General features: G+C 37.0%; 1 protein-coding gene and 1 long non-coding RNA gene across 2 annotated transcripts in view; one reads left to right on the plus strand and one right to left on the minus strand.

Annotated features, from left to right (window-relative positions):
* ACTR3B (actin related protein 3B) overlaps nucleotides 1-20,437 on the plus strand; it is a 1,022,733-nt gene that overhangs the window by 861,585 nt on the left and 140,711 nt on the right. The gene's annotated exons all lie outside the window — the stretch shown is intronic.
* LOC129476907 (uncharacterized) lies at nucleotides 15,752-17,575 on the minus strand. The gene is made up of 3 exons (XR_008655163.1): nucleotides 17,491-17,575; nucleotides 16,358-16,548; nucleotides 15,752-15,836 (listed from the first exon to the last, which is right to left on the minus strand). It is a non-coding gene; the product is annotated as an uncharacterized lncRNA (long non-coding RNA).

The following is a 20,437-nucleotide window of genomic DNA, read 5'->3' on the forward strand; positions in this document are numbered from 1 at the left end:
CTGAAAAATGGCAATTACACCAGCCAGTGCATTTCCTCCTTTGCCATTTCACCCCATTTCACCACTGATGGAAGTTTTTGCAATTGTGTTGCTACTGCAGAAGAGGGACTCCCTGGTCTCTACCTATCAGCAATGATGAGGTGCTTGTTGGCAGCCCGCTGACAGGTGATCCAGCTCCAAAATTCCTTTTTAGAATCTGCTTCATCAGACCAATCCTAGCATTAAATGTCACATGGTAACTGTATTTGTGAAACAGACCGTAAGAGGGCAATGTGTATACAGGTAATCTGGGGGGTTATACCGTTGAGATAAACACCCATGAGGGAGTGATGGATGTAGGGCTAGTGCGGGAAGAAGTTGGACTATATTCCTGTTACAAAACAGCCTCAGCAGATTCTCTGGAGAGCTCTGGAGCAGAGACTGCTCTCCAGAATTGCCCAGAAGTAAGGATAGATATCCAATGACAGGTGTCATTGGATGTGGACTGTTCCCAGATCTGTCCCCTTAGAGAGAGATTCAGCTAAGAGCTGTCAGCAACCACATTTCCAGATCTGGATAAATTACTTCTTTAGTCCTAAAGGGGATGGGTGGAACCTGGGCCTTGTGCTACAGAATACAACGTGTAATTTCAGGGAAAGGGTCATCAAAAAGGTTCAATGAGTTCTAACCATGTAGTCTTTATTCTAAGGGCTGATTAATTCCCAATTTGGGGAGCACTCCAGCCTCCAGCTTAATCATTGTGATTCAGATGTAGGAGATCAGACTGCAGAATAAAAATGTTAAAGGAAATTATTTAGATGGAAGGAAACTGATCCTAGATGGGAAGGTGGGTTGATAAAGAAATGAAGAGCACCAGATACAGCCATATGCTACCAAATGTAAAAAATGTAAAAGCCCTTTTCTTATCTTAAAAAGTCTTTAAATGATAGCTGTGTTTAAAGAACAATGACAATTATGTTCTGTGTGATTTATCCTGAAGTAAAATGCATAAAAAGATAGCACAAAATATGAGTGGTAAAAATTTAAAGCATACTGTTATACAATATTTACATTAAATGTCAAACGGTATATTAGTATCTGAAGGTAGACTGTGGTAAGTAAAAGGTGCATATTATAAACTGTAGAACAATTGCTAAAAAAGAGGTATAGTTAATAGGCCTACAGTGGTAATAAAATAGACTTACAAAATGTACTTAATCCAAAATTAGACAAGAAAAAGAGAAATATATGGACAATGAGCAAATAGAAAGGTGGTAGATTTAAATCCAACATTATTTGCATTGCAGGTAGATGGCCTAAACACTCTATTTAAAAGGCAGAGGCAGATAACTTAGATTCATAAAGAAGCAAAACCAATTATGTATCATGTACAAGGCACAGTATATAAGTATATAAAGATAAGATAGAAGCAAAAATGAGAAAAGACACGCAAAATACTATGAACACAGTAATTATAAGAAGGCTGAAGTGTTAATAATTATATCACACAAAGCAAACCTCAGAACAAGGTACGCTATTGTGGGTAAAGAAGGACACGGCCTAATGATACAGGGGTAAACCCATTAAGAAGATATAGCAATCCTAAAGGTGTACACACATAACAGAGCTTCAAAGTACACAAAGCAAAGGCTGAATGCCCTGAAAACAGAAATATCTACAGTTGTAGTTGGGAATGCTAACACTTGTTTCTTAGCCATTGGTAGAACAAGTAGAGAGGAAATCAGTAAGAATATAGAACACATGAGCTGCACTACCTTCCAATCTGATTTAGGTGATATTTATGGTACACTCTACCTAACAATGACAAAACACATGTAATTCCAAATGTACATGAAGTATTCAAAATAGACCCTATTCCAGGACATTAAATATACTTCAATAATCTGTAAATGAATTAAATCCTATAAAAATGTATTATCTAAATCAAATGGAGTTAAATTAGAATAACAAGAATATATTTGGCAAATCCATCTATTATTTGGAAATTAAACAAGATACTTCTAAATAGCCTAGAGGGGAAAAAATGCAAAAGATAAAGTAGAGAATAGTTTGCATTAAATGAAAAATACAACATACATAAATTACAGGGATGCAGGTAACACGATGTGTAGAAGGAAATGTGTAACTTATAAATACAAAAATCTAAAAATAAATGATTGAATATTTCAACTGTGGAAGGCAAAAAATAAAGACAATAAACTTAAGCAAAAGTAAGTAGAATTAAGAAGATAATGAATGATGCCTGGACAGTTGAAGACGATGGCCACACTCCAGGACCCCTTTCCCCAGTTTTTCTCTGGAAAATATGCAGAACAAGAAGAAAGGAAAAGTAAACAAAACCACACCCTCAGAATAATTTGAAGACAGAAAATAACCAACATTCAATATAAGGATAAATAAGGGTGGGACACCAAATTTCAGTATTCAACCTCTCATGTGCTCCCCTGATCTGCCCCCTAACCCTGCCTCAAGGCTTTCTTTAGAAACAAAAAAATACCAATAAAAAAAAGCAGGGAAGAGGAAAGAAAGGGGTTATTCCTGGACCTAAGGTTGATCTAAAATCATTACCAGAAACACTTAACCTATTCTTAATCTAAAAATACTAAAAAGTGTTTGAATTACCTACAAGGTATTTAAATGTATGCATGAATTGAAGGGGCAGTCCTCAAAATGCATAACTTCGGGGAGAGACATGACATTTGGTAATTTGGTGGAGAAAGGGAAGAGAGGAAAGGGGAAAATGTGAAGGTCCTGTTAAGACAAAAGAAAAGCACAAAATCAAAGGAAACACAACCTTTTTCACCCCCTGCATACTTATGCTAAAATAAAATTTACTAAAGGTCTGAACTTTGCTCTATTAAAGAAATGGGCATTGTCAAACCCCTCCAATCCTTTAACTATGAAAAATCAAAGTTTAACAGAATAATTCTAAGAAAACGCTAAGATTAAATTCAGCATGTATCAATTTGAGGAACATCCCCACACTCTTGATAAATAGTCATGAAACAAAATAAAACTATAAGTAAGCCCTCCAAGTGAAATTAAATGTACTTAGGCAAGTATTTAGGATATGAAAAAGAGCTTTTAATAAGAAATTCAATTCAGTAGCATTTCTAAACACTAACAACAAACTACTGAAAATCGAAATTAAGAAAATGATCTCATTTACAATAGTGTCAAAAGGAGTAATTTATTCAGAAATAAATTTAACCAAGGAGGTGAAAGACTTGTACACTGAAAACTGTAAAAAATTAATGAAAGAAACTGAAGACACAAATAAATGAAAAGCTACCCCATGTTCATGGACTGGAAAAATTAATGTGAGAATGTCCATACTACCTGATATGATTTGGATATTTGTCTCCTCTAAATCTCATGTTGAAATGTGATCCTCAGTGTTGGAAGTGAGGCCTATTTGGGAGGTGTTTGGGTCAGGGGGACCGATCCCTCCTGAATGGCTAGGTGATCATGAATTCATGTGAGATCTGATTGTTTAAAAGAACCTGGCCCCTCCTTCTCTCTCTCTTGCTCCCTCTCTTGCCATGTGACATGCCTGCTCTCCTTTCACCTTCTGCCATGATTGGAAGTTTCCTGAGGCCCTCACCAGAAGCAGATGCTGGCAGTATGCTTCTTACACAGCCTGCAGAATTGTGAGCCAAAATAAATTTCTTTCCTTTATATACTACCAAGCCTCAGTTATTCCTTTATAGCAATTATAGCAATGCAAAATTGACTAACACGCTACCCAAAGTCATCTACAGATTCGTTGTACTTTCTATCAAAATCCCAATGTCATTTTTCACAGAAATAAAAGAAACAATTCTAAAATTCATATGAAATCACAAAAGACTCTGCATATCTGAAGCAGTTTTGAGCAAAAAGAGCATAGCTGGAGGTGTCACACAACCTGACTTCAAAATATACTACAAAGCAATGGTAATTAAAACAGCATGGTGCTGCATAAAAAAAACAAACAAACACATAAAAACAGACAAATAGGCCAATAAAATAGAATAGAGAGCCCAGAAATAAATCAACACATTTATGGTCAATTGATTTTTGACAAAGATCCTAAGAATACACAATTTGGAAAAGACAATTTCTTCATAAATGGTGCTAAGAAAACTGGATATTCACATGCCAAAGAATAAAATTGGACCATTATCACACATCACATACAAAAATCAACTCAAAATGGAATAAAGACTTAAATATAAGACCTGAATCTGTAAAGCTACAAGAAGAAAACATAGAGGAAAAGCTCCATGGCATTGGACTGAGCAACAATTTTTTGATATGACCCCAAAGGCAAAGGCAACAAAAGCTAAAATAGACAAATGGGATTGCATCCTACTAAAAAGCTTCTGAACAGCATAGGAAATAAACAGCAGCACAAAAAGACAACCATGGATTGGGAAAATGTATTTGCAAACCATATATCTCATAAGTTAATATACAAAATATATAAGGAACTCAAACATCTGAATAGCAAGAACACTAACTGATTAAAAATGAGCAAAGGACCTGAAAAGACATTTCTCAAATGGAAACATGGAAATGACCAAGAGGAATATGAAAAAATGCTCAACATCACTAATCACCAGGACAATGCAAATTAAAAGTACAATGAGATTTCACCTCACAATTGTTAGATTAACTGTTATCAAAAAGACCAAAAATAGCAAGTGTTAGGATGTGGAGGAAAGAGAACCCTTGAAAACTGTTGGTGGGAATGTAAATTAGTACAACTACTATGAAAAACAGTATGGAAGTTCCTCAAAAAACTAAAAATAGAACTACCATATGATCTAGAAATCCCACTTCTGGGTATATATTCAAAGGAATTGAAATCAGCATGTCAAAGAGATACCTACACTCTTATGTTCATTGCAACACTATTCACAATAGCCAAAACCTAAGTGTCCATCAATGGATAAATGGATAAAGAAAATGTGGTATGTATATAGTACAGTATATAACAGTACAATGAAGTATTATTCAGCCTTAAAAAAGAAGGAAATTCTGTAATTTCTGACACAAATGAACCTGTATGATGTTATATTAATAAAATAAGCTGGGCACAGAAAGAAAAACACTGGCTGATCTCACATTTATGTAGAATCTATCAAAGTCAAACTCATACAAGCAGAGAGCAGAACAGTAATTACCAAGGTATAGGGGTGGTGGTGGTTCAAAAAATGGTGTTCAAAAGATATAAAATTTCAGTTAGATAAGTAGAATAAGTTCAAGAGATCTATTATATTATATGGTGACTATAGTTAATAATAATGCAAAGTATATTTTAAAATTACTAAGAGAGTAGATCAATTTAAATGTTTGCACCAGAAAAAAATGATAAGAATGTGAGATGATGGTTATGTTAGTTAACTTTATTTAATTATTTCAAATTTATACATAAATTAAAACATCACATTGTACTCTATAAATGTATATAATTATTATTTGTCAGTTAAAAATAAAATTTAAAAAAATAAATTCAAAAAGTAAGAATAGAAATGAACAACAGCAAAAAATTCAGGAAAAAACAAATAAGAGTTTATTGAATTTAGAAAAGAAATAAAAGAAAATGACAAAATTACCTCAAATTTTGGTAATAAATTACACCATTTAGACTCAAAAGAAAATTTGGTGAGAATCACTGAAGAAAGATTAGAAAATAATCAAAATAATTTTTTAATGAGGTAAAAAAATAAAAGAATCAGAGAAAAAGTAGTGGAAATGGAAGATAGGAAAATAGGAATAACATTTATATGTTGGGGGTCCCCCAGAAAAAAAGAGAGTAAGACTACTTTTTAAAACTATAACCCAAGGGAACTTTCTAGAAAAAAAAAGATTACTCAAGAGTAGTATACTTTTAAAGGACTTATCAGGTGCCTGGGAACATTAATTCAGAATAACCAATTCTGAGACACAACCTAGTAAAACTTTTAGATTTCAAAGATGAAGAAAAAATTTTCAAGGCCTCCAGCAAAAGATCAAATAATTTACAAAGATAAAAGAACTAGACTGCCATCCAATTTTCAAAGGAAATATACAGGGGAAGATAAAAATGAAGTAGCATTTAAAAAAAAAGTATCAAGACTATCAGAAAACAGCTTTCAACATGTAAGAAGTAAGGGAATTTTGTACCCACAAGCTCTTCTTGAAGAATTTATTACAGAACAAACTTAATGTATCACAGTGACTCAATCTGAAACAATTTGAATAAAAAAGTAATTAATGATAGAAATGGATAATACACTATATAATAAAATAAACACCTATGATGCCATATTAACATAAATAAACACAGGGGAAAGACCAGCTTTTCCTTGTATTATAATTCTAATTAATACACATAGAAGGAATGATGGAAAGTGAAAGAAAAACATTAAGCAAACACTATAGTAAAAATTATTACAGGCAAGAATGATGAATAGTGGACAAACTATTAGTGGACTAAAATTAGTGGACAAACATATGAAGACATACTGTATATTTACATAGAGTTAAAGCATTTTCCCTCAAGATAGTTATTAATTAAAAGAGGAAAAGGCCGGGCGCTGTGGCTCACGCCTGTAATCCTAGCACTTTGGGAGGCCGAGGCAGGCGGATCACGAGGTCAGGAGATCAAGACCATCCTGGCTAACATGGTGAAACCCCGTCTCTACTGAAAATACAAAAAAAAATTAGCCAGGCATGGTAGCGGGTGCCTGTAGTCCCAGCTACTTGGGAGGCTGAGGCAGGAGAATGGCGTGAACTTGGGAGGCAGAGCTTGCAGTGAGCCGAGATCGTGCCACTGCACTCCAGCCTGGGCGACACAGCGAGACTCTGTCTCAAAAAAAAAAAAAAAAAGGAAAAATCATAACTTTACTGTGGAGAAATCTGGAAATAAAACACATTAACCAAGGAATCAAATTTAACATCATCAGTAGTAAGACATATTGATACCTCCTGATATAATGCACTAAGCAACTAAAATTAAGAAAATAATTCCATTTACATTAGCATAAAAATGAAATGCTTAGAAATGTACTTAACAAAATAAGTGCATGACCTATACAATGAAAACTGCATAAGATTGTAAAGAAAAATTTAAGAATAAATTGTTACTGAATTGGAAGTTTCTGTATATTTAGATAGTAATTATCCACAAAATTGATACATGATTCAATGCGAACCTAATCTAAATTCTATTTGACTATTTTATAAATTTGATAACCTGCTTTTAAATTTACGCCCAAATGCAAAGAATCCTAAATAATTAAAACAACCTTGAAAAGGAGGAGGAAGATTGTAGTTATAACGACTGATTTGAAGACTACTGATTACTGTAATAAAGCTTCAGAAATCAACATAGTGTGGTTTGTAAGGATTGATCCATGGAAGAAAATAGAAAGACAGAAAATAACCAAACCTACATGGCAAGTGAATTTCAAAGAAGCTGCCAAGGCAATTAAATGCATTAGAAAAGAGACTTTTCAACACATAATGCTGGAACAACTGGATATCCAAGTAGAAAAGAATAAATCTCATCTAGAAAACAAAACTGCAAAACTTAAAGAAGAAAATATTGGTGGAATTCTTTGTGATGTTTAAGTAGGAGCTATTTTTTTAATGTGGGACAAAATGAAAAGCACAAACTTCATATATAAGAAAGTTGATAAATCGTATTTCATTAAAATTAGATACTTCTGATTCTTGAAGAACATTTTTATATGAAAGGAATAACTATGAGCTAGGAGAAACTATCACAATATATAAATACAGAAAATTCTTAAAACTCAATAATAATAAGCAAACAACTCTATTCAAAATGGTTAAAAGATGTATGCTAACACTTTGCAAAGGAATGTATATCCATATATAGACAGTAAGCACATCGGTAAATGCTCAACGTTGTTAGATATCAGAAAAATCAAAATTAAAACCACGAAAATGGTCAGAATTTAAAAGACTAACAGTACCAAATAGTGGCAAAGATGTTAACCAAACGAAACAAACATCCCCAGCAGCTGGTGGAAATATGAGATGGTACATCCATCATGGAAAACATTTTGACAGTTTCTCATAAATTTAAGTGTTTATTTATTAACTCTCCCAAAAATTCAACTCCTGAATACTTACTCAAGAGAAATAAAAACGTGTGCTCACATAATGACGTGTGCTCTATTCATAATAACAGAAAACTAGCAAGGACCAAATATCCACTGACAGGTGAATGGAGAACCAGATTGTGTTACATCCATGCAATGAGAAATGGAAAATTTCCACTCATCAGTAGAAAGGAAGAAGCTGCTGACCCACATAACAACACAGATGATTTGCAAAAACATTATACTGAACTTAAGAGGCTCGACACAAAAGAGTACGTAGTGTATCATTCAGTTTCTTTGAAATTCTAAGAGAGGCAAAACTAACCTATAATGACAGAAAGTGTATCAATTTTTGCCTATTGTTAGGGGTTGGGAAAATTGACTAAAAAGGGACATGAGGGAACTTTTGGGGATAAAAATATTCTGCGTTGGAAGCAGTGTTGGTTGCATGGGTGTATACATTTGTCAAAACTCATTGAACTGTGCTCTTAAAATGAATGCTTTTTATTGGTATGTAAATATACCTTGATAAAACTGATTTTAAAACAATCACACCTTAGAGGCAGGCTCAAAGCGCAGAACTAGCTCTCATTAATATACATAGCTTGGCTGCTTGAGAATAATACAGTCTGGAACAATTCTGCCGGTCCAATTGATCTTCCTATTTTCTGTCTCCTCAAAACTCAAAAGGGCAATGAGATGACTTTGAAAATTCTCTGACTTTCTAGTGCTAGGAGCACTTTTAAGAGATTCTGTGTAGCCAGTGGAGAGCACCTGAGAAGTCCATTTGCTCACAGCAAAGCTGCAACCTCAGACCTGAGGTCTGGGGCCAGATCTCTAACTGTGAGAGAGGAGATGACGGCTCAGTTGCAGAGGGTCAGAGTAGCAGGAAACCTGACAAGACGTAATACAGGAGGATGCTAATCTTAAGGTGTGAGGTTAGAGTTAGCCACAGCAAAGGCGTGGCACTGAGAACAAGCTTTCTCGTTGTTTCTGGGCTGCCTCACAGTGCTGTGTTAAAGCTTCTTGGCTAAGACTTCTGGACACCAGCGTGGAGCCAGGCATTCACCCAGAGGTCAGGTCTTGCCTCCTGTGGGTTCCTCCTACAGGGCACCAGCAGGGGCTGACAGAATTGCTGTGGGTGAGAGCAGGCCCCTGCAAGTGCTTGATAATCAGCTCCTCTTTTGCCTCTAGTCCAGTCGACATTTTCTTCCCTCCCCAGTCAGTGGGGGAGGACAATCAATTCTTCATACTGCCCTGGAAAGGGATCGTTACAGCGCAGCCATTTCCCTGCCAGCTATGCTCACTCTGGGAGCTCAGCCTCTGAGGTCATTTGTTTGCCAGCTGCACCTGCTTTTATGAGATTTCCTATGTCTTGCCACCCCTTCCTCAAATCTTCACAAAATATAGACCTTAGATTATTGACTAGGCACTTCTGAGTCTGAATTTCCATTTTCAGAAAGTGGCAAATAGCTTTCTTTTCTTATAAAAGTTTTTAAAAATGCAGGTAAGCTTTCTTCAAAGTAATATATTCTTATAGATATTTCTAAAGGACAGAGAAGTAAAAAAGAGGACTTAAAAATCACCTTTAATACCCTCCCCTTAAAGTAAAATAATTGCCATTTACATTTTATTGAATTTCCTTCTGGTAGGGACTTAATTTATTTATGCCCTGGCTTATTGCCAGAAGGATTCAGGATAGTTCACATGGCCAATTCATGACAGCTAAGGCCTTGCCTATTTTCATTTCCATTGTATCATCTTTGCTTAACCCAGTAACTGGGTATACAAAGCACTTAGTGAATACTTTCCAAATAAATAGGTGAATAAACATCATTATAAGCCTGAGACATTTCATTTCAGACTTCCTTATCCTTTTCCAGCTTATCCTTACTCTGGCCGGATGGGACATATCCCAGAGGTAGGCCTTATTTGGAAAGAGAAGAAGGGTTCCTTAAGTGAAGAATGGCTCGCTGGACCAGGACTCCTGATAAATGATGCCATAGGAATATTTCATTGTACAAACTACTCCTGAGTACGTAGTTGGATAATAAGATCTAACAATTATTATGAATCTATAATATACTTGTTACAAATTATGTTGTTACTTGTTACAAACACAAATTACTTGTTACAAATTATGCATATTAACTCATTTCCTATGATCATTCCATGAAATGATGGCTATATTATGTCTAATTTCTAAATGAGGAAAGTAAGGATCAGAGAGGTTACATAACATTTTTAATGTCACACAGCAGAGACAGATTTGAAGCTAGGCTGTCTGGTGCCAGGGCCTGAACTCTTTTATCCACCACACCATGATGTGTGGTCACTGTGCTAGACAATGGTCATGATGTTACATAAGCAGTGCTCAGGAAAGTCCATACTCTTAAGTTAGACATGTCTAGAAGCGCATTTCCCACTCTCTGCCTTGCCAGATGCAGTAAGACTGAGGGAGTAGCAAACTCTAGGAGGCAAACACGTGAGAAGGCCACCTGAATGTGGTGGGTGGGGAGTTTGTTGCTCTGTGGGACACCTGAGATACAGTCTTCTCCTCACCAACCACTGATGGCCACTGAAGCTTCTTTTTCTTAATTAGTTTAAGTTCTGGGGTACATGTGCAGGATGTGCAGGTACCTTGTTACACAGGTACACATGTGCCTTGGTGGTTTGCTGCACCTATCAGTCAGTGAAGCCTGGCATGCATTAGTGATTTTTCCTAATGTTCTCCTCCCACCATCCGCCCTCCCCAACAGACCCCAGTGTGTGTTGTTCCCCTTCCTGTGTCCATGTGTTCTCATTGTTCAGCTCCCATTTATAAGTGAAAACATGCAGTGTTTGGTTTTCTGTTCCTGCATTAGTTTGCTGAGGATAATGGCTTCCAACGGCAGTGACTCATAGCCACCTAACTTCAGAGGGGAAACCTGGTTCTATTGAACTCTCTCCTGACTCCTGATATGTTGAGAGGTAGTGAGCCTGGATTTCACCTCCTAATTCACATGGTACAGGTAGATATTCTCACCAAAATGACATCATTCATTCAAACACCGACGACTGTAGTTTAACCCCAAGTTTGTAAGTGGTGGACAGAGAACAGGTGAACGCAGACTTCATGGGCCATACCTTTAAACCAGGAGACACATAGGACACGTCAAACTCATAGCAGGGAAATACTCTTGCTAACCTTTAGTAGGTGACTCATCTACTACATTCACTGTGGCAGAATCTCATAAACTAACTCAGGGCAAAACTGACTTAGTTTATGAAAAAACAGCATAGCCGCTACAGATTTCTAGATTCTATTCTTAGGTCATATCTCTTGCACCCTCAATAACTCAGTAACGGGTCAGTATTTGTTTGAATGCCCCACAGCATGTACGGAAGGCCCAGGGTGTCTTTAGCATGTTAAGAAATGACATTAGTAGGCCGGGCGCAGTGGTTCCTGCCTGTAATCCCAGCACTTTGGGAGGCCAAGGAGGGCAGATCACGAGGTCAGGAGTTTGAGACCAGCCTGACCAGCATGGTGAAACCTCGTCTCTACTAAAAACATGAAAATTAGCATGGTGGTGCACACCTGTAGTCCCAGCTACTCAGGAGGCTGAGGCAGGAGAATCGCTTGAACCAGGGAGGTGGAGGTTGCAGTGAGCCGAGATCATGCCACCACACCCCAGCCTGGGCGACAGAGTGAGACTTTGTCTCAAAAAAAAAAAAAAAAAAAAAAGAAATGACTTTAGTAATCATGGCCATACATCATTCATATACCACCTATTGAGTCTTTTAGTATGTGCTTGGGCCTGCAGTTAGTGTTTAGACCCCTTAGCAGGGTAATTTGGTAAAAGTTAGTAAGCTGTTAAGCTGCATTTTTAACTGTACCCTTAATCGTGGTAGCATTACAAGAAGGGTGTATGGTAGCACAGGGCTGGAGGGAGAACACCAATGGCCTTCCTCTTAGCCCTGCACATTCGCTCTGCTCACCTTATCTAGGAGCTGAATGTTAGTTTGCTATCAGACCATCAGGTGATGCTGTGGATCTGCACGGTGCATGACACGTGGGGTGATGAACTTCACTTTACACCATCCCTTGCTTTGTCTCAAGATCCACCCCTTTGTCCTATTCCCCAGGGGTCTGTGCAGTTATTCTGACAAATGTTGTTACTCAAAGAAAAAATTGCTGGCAACCCAATGTCATCTGTACCTATTGGTGGGAACTGAGCATGTTTGCAGAAACGAGATCCCTAAATCCTAGCAAAGTGCAGTATGTGCTCAACAAATACAAGTTATAGCTCAGAAAAACACAGGTCCTCCCCGTGTGGGCCACACAATAGACTAGAGATTGCTTTTACAAAAACCTGCAATAAAGCAATATAATAAGTAAAAAATAATAACACAGAACCAAAGTTCCATTGTGGGGCAGTAGCTGCTTCGATTGGGCCACGGTTGTGTCTGGAGTCTTGAAAATCCTCCACTGTTCCTTCATGTCTTTCTTTAATATTCTCTCGCATACATATGTATGTATTTTACAGGTGAGGCTATGATTGCTTTGATTCTTAACAAATAGGATGTTATCCCTCAGCCTGGAAACATTTGGGTCATCTGTTGAATACACAGCTAATACAGACTGGTGATTTTCATGCAAGTGTAGTATAATGCTTTCTCCAATACATGGTTTGGCAGCAATAAAGAAAATGTTACCATTTTCATCATTGTCATCCAGCAACAACTGAGCTCCTTATCATGATCTTCTCCTGCCATGTGGAGATAGCCTGAGATCAACAACTATCAAGGAGGCACTGGTGAGTATAAACGATCATTAATTAATCATGTTCCTGCTCTGCTAGACTCCTGACTGATATATTGAAATAAAGTTTCTTGCTGAAGAATAAATAGTATGAATGACACCATGTTATTTAATAATGGAAGACTCCATGAAAGCACAAGACATATATATGGTTGATGAGTATTCAGAGTTGGTAGTTTCAACCAGGGATCACATTTAAACTTCAGTGAATAATTTATTCTGGAAAACTCTCACAGAGCAGTAAATGGCCTCCACATTTTGTAGAGATTTTCTTTTCTTAGAAGTTTGTAAGAACACTCGGTGTGCTCAATATTTCAGAAGGGGATGGTTTTTGATTACTTTATGCCCTTTATACTTAGCAGCCCAGCAGTTCTCACCTACGGCCAGCATTGTTGGGATATCATTTTGTTTCCATGGCATTGCCCAGATGAATTGTCTGGGCAGTGCAGGAGTGGAAGTAAATTAACTATCAAGAGCAAATGGAAGATGCACTTCATCACTTACCAGAGACAACATATCATCAGCATTTTCTTGATTTAACGTTTGTCTGGGTCTTGTTTCTAATACATTTTTAAAAAATGAATATACAGTAACATACTATCTACCTGGCATCATGAAGAAATGAGTGATATCATTGACAATAATAAATTGTTTTTTCTAATTACGAGAATGATCTTATTTTGAAAATGAAATGTTCGAAAAAGACCAAATGTGAAAATAAAAATTATCTATAATACTATAATTATAGCAGCTGAGACAACAGTCTTAACGATCCTACCGTAAATGGTTTTAGCTTTTTTTTTCTGTTCAGGCTACATATATGCACGCTCTGTGCATACAATTTACATAGAGACGTAATGTGCATTCTGTTTTATAGCATTGTGATTTAATAAGCCACAATTACTTTTGTATGTCGTTCAATATTTTTCTACCTTAAACATTTTGAAGAATACACAGAATTTTGTCTTTGGAGCTATTCTAACTTATTTAGTCGATAATATAGTGTAAAATATTTATCGTTTTTAATTTTAAATTGTTTTAAATTGTACAATAATAAGCAGTTACTGAGAAGCACCTTGGTACATCTCTATACATAATCCGAATATTTCCTTAAATGAAATTCTTACAAGTGAGATTGCTGTCTTGAAGATAAAGTACATTTTTAAGTCTTTTAATACATATTGCAAAATTACTTTCCAGAAAGATTGCAGTGATTTACATTCAAACCAGCAGTTCCATTTCCTCAAGTCCTCTCCAAAACTAGCTATGTAATTTATTATGTGTTTCTTGGCAAATTGTAGAATATTTTTGTATCTTAATGACATTATAAATTCTATTTTCTTTATTACCGGTGATGTTAATTTTACATGTAATGTATATTCCCTTTACCTTTTTATTGTTTTGGGGGGAGTCTCTTTCCTTTTTTAAAATTAATTAATTTACTTTTATTATACTTTAAATTCTGGGATACATGTGCATGCAGAACGTGCAGGTTTGTTACATACGTATATACGTGCCATGTTGGTTTGCTGCACCCATCAACCCGTCATCTACATTAGGTATTTCTCCTAATGCTGTACCTCCCCTAACCTCCCACTACCAACAGGCCCTGGTGTGTGATGTTCCCCTCCCTGTGCCCATGTGTTCTCATTGTTCAACTCCCACTTATGAGTGAGAATATGCAGTGTCTGGTTTTCTGTTCTTGTGCTAGTTTGCTGAGAATGATGGTTTCCAGCTTTATCCATGTCCCTGCGAAGGACATGAACTCATCCTCTTTTATGGCTGCATAGGATTCCATGGTGTATATGTGCCACATTTTCTTTATCCAGTCTATCATTGATGGGCATGTGGGTTGGTTCCAAGTCTTTCTAAAAGATGGTATATATGTATTAGTTACCCATTTTTATGTAACAAATCACCACAAACTTACAGGCTCAAAACAATACAAATTCATTTTATAGTTTCTGTAGGTCAGAACTCTAGTGTGGCTTAGCTGGTCCCCCATGTCAGAGTCTCTCACAGGCCACCACCAAGGTGTCAGCCAGGCCTGGGGTCTCCTTTGATAGTTCAATAAGGAGGGATCATCTTCTAACTCACCTACATGGTTTTGGACAGGATCTGCTTCCTTTGGGTCTGCCTTTTACTCACATTTCCATTGTCACCTCTTGATATTGTCAGTTTTCTTGCCTCTTCTAGTAACTTCCTTTCTCTCTGGGAGAGAATGACCTGACTAACAAAGCTATTGAAATTTGGTTATGCAATAATTACAAGGCATCTTATTAATTATTTGACTTGGCGTGTTTGCTAGATAGGTAATTAAACTTTGTCTTGTTTCATACTGCTATTAACATTCCAGAATGTACCAACGGTAACTTCTCCCGTATCTCCTCCCTCTTCTACTCTCAGGAGGCAACCAGGCCTCAATTTCCAACATCTAAATCTCTTTGTTCCTGGGGAGGAGTTGTGTGTGTGTGTGTGTGTGTGTGTTTGTGAGTGTGTTTCCAACATCTGAACTCTGTTCCTGGGGAGGAGTTGAGTGTGTGTGTGTGTGTGTGTGTGTGTGTGTGTGTTAGGACTCTGTAAAAGAAGTTGCCAGGAGCCTACACAAATAATACCTAAGGGACCTTTCCATGGCAACTTTAGAACATCTATATAAGGGAAGTCTCAGGGGTCAATCTTCTTGGAAAGGGGAAATAGAGTTTTTTCTGAAGCCAGGTTTACGAGGAAGTGCATTGTTTTTATTTAGAGTGCATATTTATTTGCAGTAGAGGAAAGCTAAAGACTCCTTTAATCATTGGTATCTATATTTTACAGGTACCAACTTTTACCATCACAAAGAATACATGATAACATGGCCCCGATCACACTACTGGGTTGGAGACCTGGAGGTTGAAGCAGATTTTCTTCTGTTAAACACACGATCCTCTCCAGTAGAATAGCTGAAAGAGAAGACACTTCATCTTTAAATCCTTGCTCCTTTATTCCAAATATATCCAATGAGGATTTTTGTATTTCAGGATTCTCAATGTCTCTGTTGTCACAGAAAGAACTGCAATTTAAGAACCCTGAGTTTTTGTTATATTAACTGGTTCTATGGTAGAAAAAGTAATTATGTGCCTAATATCACATTTTTCCTCTTTTTTAATTGACGAAAGTCTTGTTTTGGGGTTACTCTTAGTTTTGGTTTGTTTGTTTTGTGGTATGTGCATGTGTGTATGTGTGTGTGTTTAGGGCACCAACTACATTGAGCTAAAATATAACATTTTTCATTGTAAGTTGAACTATAAATGGTCACAGGACTGCTGTGGCCAGTGAGACACTTAGCCAGGAATTTGAGAAAGGCTTCCTCAACAAGGGACAGGGAGTCTGAGGGCACCTCTTCTGCTTCTTCAACAAGGGACAGGGAGTCTGAGGGCACCTCTTCTGCTTCTTCAACAAGGGACAGGGAGTCTGAGGGCACCTCTTCTGCTTCTTCAACAAGGGACAGGGAGGTTGAGGGCTCCTCTTCTGCACTTCCATCCCCCTGCTCCTTGCCACCTGGCATGTGGATGAAATATTGCAGCTCCTTCCTCGGATTCACGGGGGAGACCAAGCAAATGGGAACATGAGGCTGCTGTGCCAGTCCTAGGCTTCACACCTTGGATTTATTTTCTGTGAAACAAAATATGTTCTTATATGCGGATGCCACTGTTAATTGTTTTTCTTCTTATATTCAGCCAACTCCTAACTAATAAAGTGTGTAATTTGTGAATTCACACCTCTGTGCCTAAGATTTCATACCTGTAAAATGCATTCTTATGAGAGGTTGGAGGAGGAATTGGCATTATGATTAGGTGATTTAAAGAGTCCTCCTAACCCTATTATTTTCTGGTTCTATTTAGATTCCAATTATCCTAACTATTCCAAAGCCTCAGAATATTGACTCATAAGTCCTTCATTAACCTCAAAATGTCCAAGTTTTAGTATGAGTCACATCACTAAAAACACAAGGAGAGATCTACTCCTTTAAGGTATTTCCTCATTAGGTGTGTTATCGTCTACCTACCTATCTATATATCTAGCTGTGTATATCTGCTTATATTTTGCCTTGCTGAATAAATTTAATTATTAGCATAATAAAGCCTCATTAAATTAGATTTTACTAATAAAATTGTGTGGCAATTTGGATAGAGGCTAGATCAAAAACAGAGTCAATTTTTTAATCAGAAAAAAACTTCCTGAACAAATCACAACTATAAATAAGACAACTTACACCTGCTTTGGAGAGGAAATGGTTCTCAATTGCCGTAGAAAATCTACATCGAATTAATTAATATCTTAATTAAAAATCTTTTTCACCAAGCTCATTAAGTTTTGCTCATTGGCAACATTTTGCTAGCTGTTCTTCACTTAATGTTGGAATAAAGCTGGAAGTACTAAAACCTCACAGCTTTTGAAGTCTTACGGAATTCATACAATATTACCTAGTTTATCTAAATCAATGAGATTTGCTCTTGGTTAATTTATATCTCTTTTAGACGTAGAAGCAGTAGAAAGATTAAATATAATACCTTGTTCTTAAATTATTAATATTTCAGAGTTTTTATTTCCTACAAGTTATGACACTTCAAGGCCCTCTTAGAAAATGGCTTGGGAGAAAGAAACTTAGAATTTCACTAAAAAATAATAGAAGCACTGGCTCCTTAGGATAAACGATTTTCTTCCTCTTTTCCTATTGCAGCCAGGAGGAAGTAAAAACTGATGGTAATACTGAAATGCCAAAGAGGACTCATGAGCTGTAAAAGTTTCATCTCAGTCATGGGAGTCTTTGTGACACAACAAAGACAAAGATTTTTCTGTTGTTCATAAGTTGGTTTCCTAGGTATTTCATTTTTATTGTGGCATTTTAAGTGGGATTATAATCTTGATTTTACTCTCAGCCTGGACATTGTTGTTGTATAGAAATGCTACTGATTTTTGTATATTGATTTTGTATCCTAAAACTTTACTAAAGTCATTTATCAATTCTAGGAGCCTTTGGCAGGGTCTTCAGGATTTTCTAGCTATAGAATCATACTGTCGGTGAAGCGAGACAGTTTGACTTCTTTTTTCCTAGTTGGATGCGCTTTATTTTTTTCTCTCGCCTGATTGCTCCAGCTGACTTTCAGTACTACTTTGAATAGGAGCGATGAGATGAGCATCCTTGTCTTATTCCAGTTCTCAAGGGGAACGGTTTGAATACTTGCCCATTCAATATGATGTTGGCTGTCGGTTTGTCACAGATGGCTCTTATTATTTTGAGGCATGTTCCTTTGATGCCTAGTCTATTGACAGTTTTTATGAAGTCACGTTGGATTTTATCAAAAGCTTTTTCTACATCTATTGAATTCATCATATGGTTTTTGCTTCTCATTCTGTTCATGTGGTAAATCACATTTATTGATTTGCCTATGCTGAACTAGCCTTGCATCCCAGGAATAGCTGGACTTGCTTTGCTCATATTTTGTTGAGGATTTTTGTGTCTATGTTCATAAGGGATACTGGTCTGAAGTTTTTATTTTTTATTTTTTCCATTGTGTGTCTGTCAGATTTTGGTATCAGGCTGATGCTGGCTTCATAGAAGGAGTTAGGGAGGAGCCTCTCCTCCTCAGGTTTTTGGAATAGTTTCAGTAGGATTGGTATGAAGTTTTCTTTGTACATCTGGTAGAATTTGGCTATGAATCCTTCTGGTCCAGTGCTTTAATGGTTGGTAGGCTCTTCATTATTAATTCAATTGCAGAATTTCATATTGGTCTATTCAGCATTTCCATTTCTTCCTCATTCAATCTTGCGTGATTTTGTGGTTTCAGGAATTTATCTATTTCCTCTAGACTTTTTAATTTGTGTGCTTAGAGTTGTTCACAGTAGTCTCTGAGGATGTTTTGTATTTCTGTGAGGTTCGTTGTAATAATATCATCTTTGTTGTTTCTGATTGTGATTATTTGGATCTTCTCTTTTTCTTTGTCATTCTAGCTGGAGGTCTATCAATCATATTTTTTTTTTTTTTTTTTTGCAAAACAAACTGGTTTTCGTTGATCTTTTGTATGAATTTTTGCATCTCTAGTTCATTAAGTTCTTCTCTAATTTTAGTTTTTTTTTTTCTTCTGCTAGCTTTGGGATTGGTTTGTTATTGTTTTTTTCTAGCTCCTTTTGGTGCAAAGTCAGATGGTTAATTTGAGACCTTTCTAACTTCTTACTGAAGGTGTTGAAGGTTATAAACTTTCCTTTTAACACTGCTTCTGTCGCATCCCGGAGATTTTGGTAAGCTGTGTCCCTATATTTATTAATTTCAAAATAAATGTACTTTCTGCCTGAATTTCTGTGTTCTCCCAGGAGTGATTCGGGAGGAAGTTGTTTCTTGGCTGTGCATGACTTTGGGCAAATCCTCTGAGAGTGAGAAATAAGTTGTTTTCAAATTGTCTAAAAATCACCACAAAAAATGTGGGTTCCTTTTTTTTCTTTGCGCTCTCTAAGCTGAATAGATTACATTCAATAAAGACTGATGGGGAAGTGGAAATTCTGCACATTTATTTGATCCCATCTGCATGTTCTTCAGAGTACTCATCTGCTCTGATCTTTCGCCTCCTCACGCAGGGCTGTTACAGAAGTTTAGCTGTAGGAAAATCTGAGGACAGGGGAAAGCACAGGCAGAAATGTCCCTTCCCATTTGAATTTGTGTTCTAGATCTTTTGGGAAGTAAAGTGTTAACGCCAAAAGTTTGTTTCAATTTCTATTTACTTCTATAAGCCAATGAATTACAGCTTCATTTCCTGTCTTCTTTTTACCCTTCTAAGACTTTCTTGTGATTGATTAGTCTGTCCCTGAAGGTCACAGGTAGGTTGAACCCTTTTTATTGAAAAGGTGCAGCTGGATCCTTCCTCAGAAGAAAAAGGCACTCTGCCAGATATCAAAACAACCAATACCACCAACCCCTGCCCCCAAAACATAGGAGCTGTCAGCCCTCTGGTATTTATTATTATTTCAGTTTATAGTGGTCTCACCAAGAGACACAGTTGCACTGTTATTATTATTATTTTGAGAGAGAGTCTTGCTCTTCTCACCCAGGCTGGAGTGCAGTGGCACGATCTCGGCTCACTGCAACTTCCGCCTCCCGGGTTCAAGCGATTCTCCTGCCTCAGCCTCCTGAGTAGCTGGGATTACAGGCCCCCGCCACCACACCCAGCTAATTTTTGTACTTTTTTTTAGTAGAGACAGGGTTTGACCATGTTGGCCAGGCTGGTTTCGAACTCCTGACCTCAGCTGATCTGCCCGCCTTGGCCTCCCAAAGTGCTGGGATTACAGGTGTGAGTTGCACGCTCTTATTAGTTCAAGGTGATGACAGATATTGTGGCATCTTTATACTTAATATTTAAGATGCATACACGAGACTTTCTATGGAAACAACAAACAATTGCAAGTGTGTTGTGTCTGCACACATGCATATGCTAACATTCACTTCTACTGTTTGTGTTATTCACAAGAGCTCAGTGACTCAATTTGATCAGGGTGTGCATATGGTGGG

This window comes from Symphalangus syndactylus, chromosome 6 (assembly GCF_028878055.3).
Source record: "Symphalangus syndactylus isolate Jambi chromosome 6, NHGRI_mSymSyn1-v2.1_pri, whole genome shotgun sequence".
In the NCBI taxonomy this organism is placed as follows: domain Eukaryota; kingdom Metazoa; phylum Chordata; class Mammalia; order Primates; family Hylobatidae; genus Symphalangus; species Symphalangus syndactylus.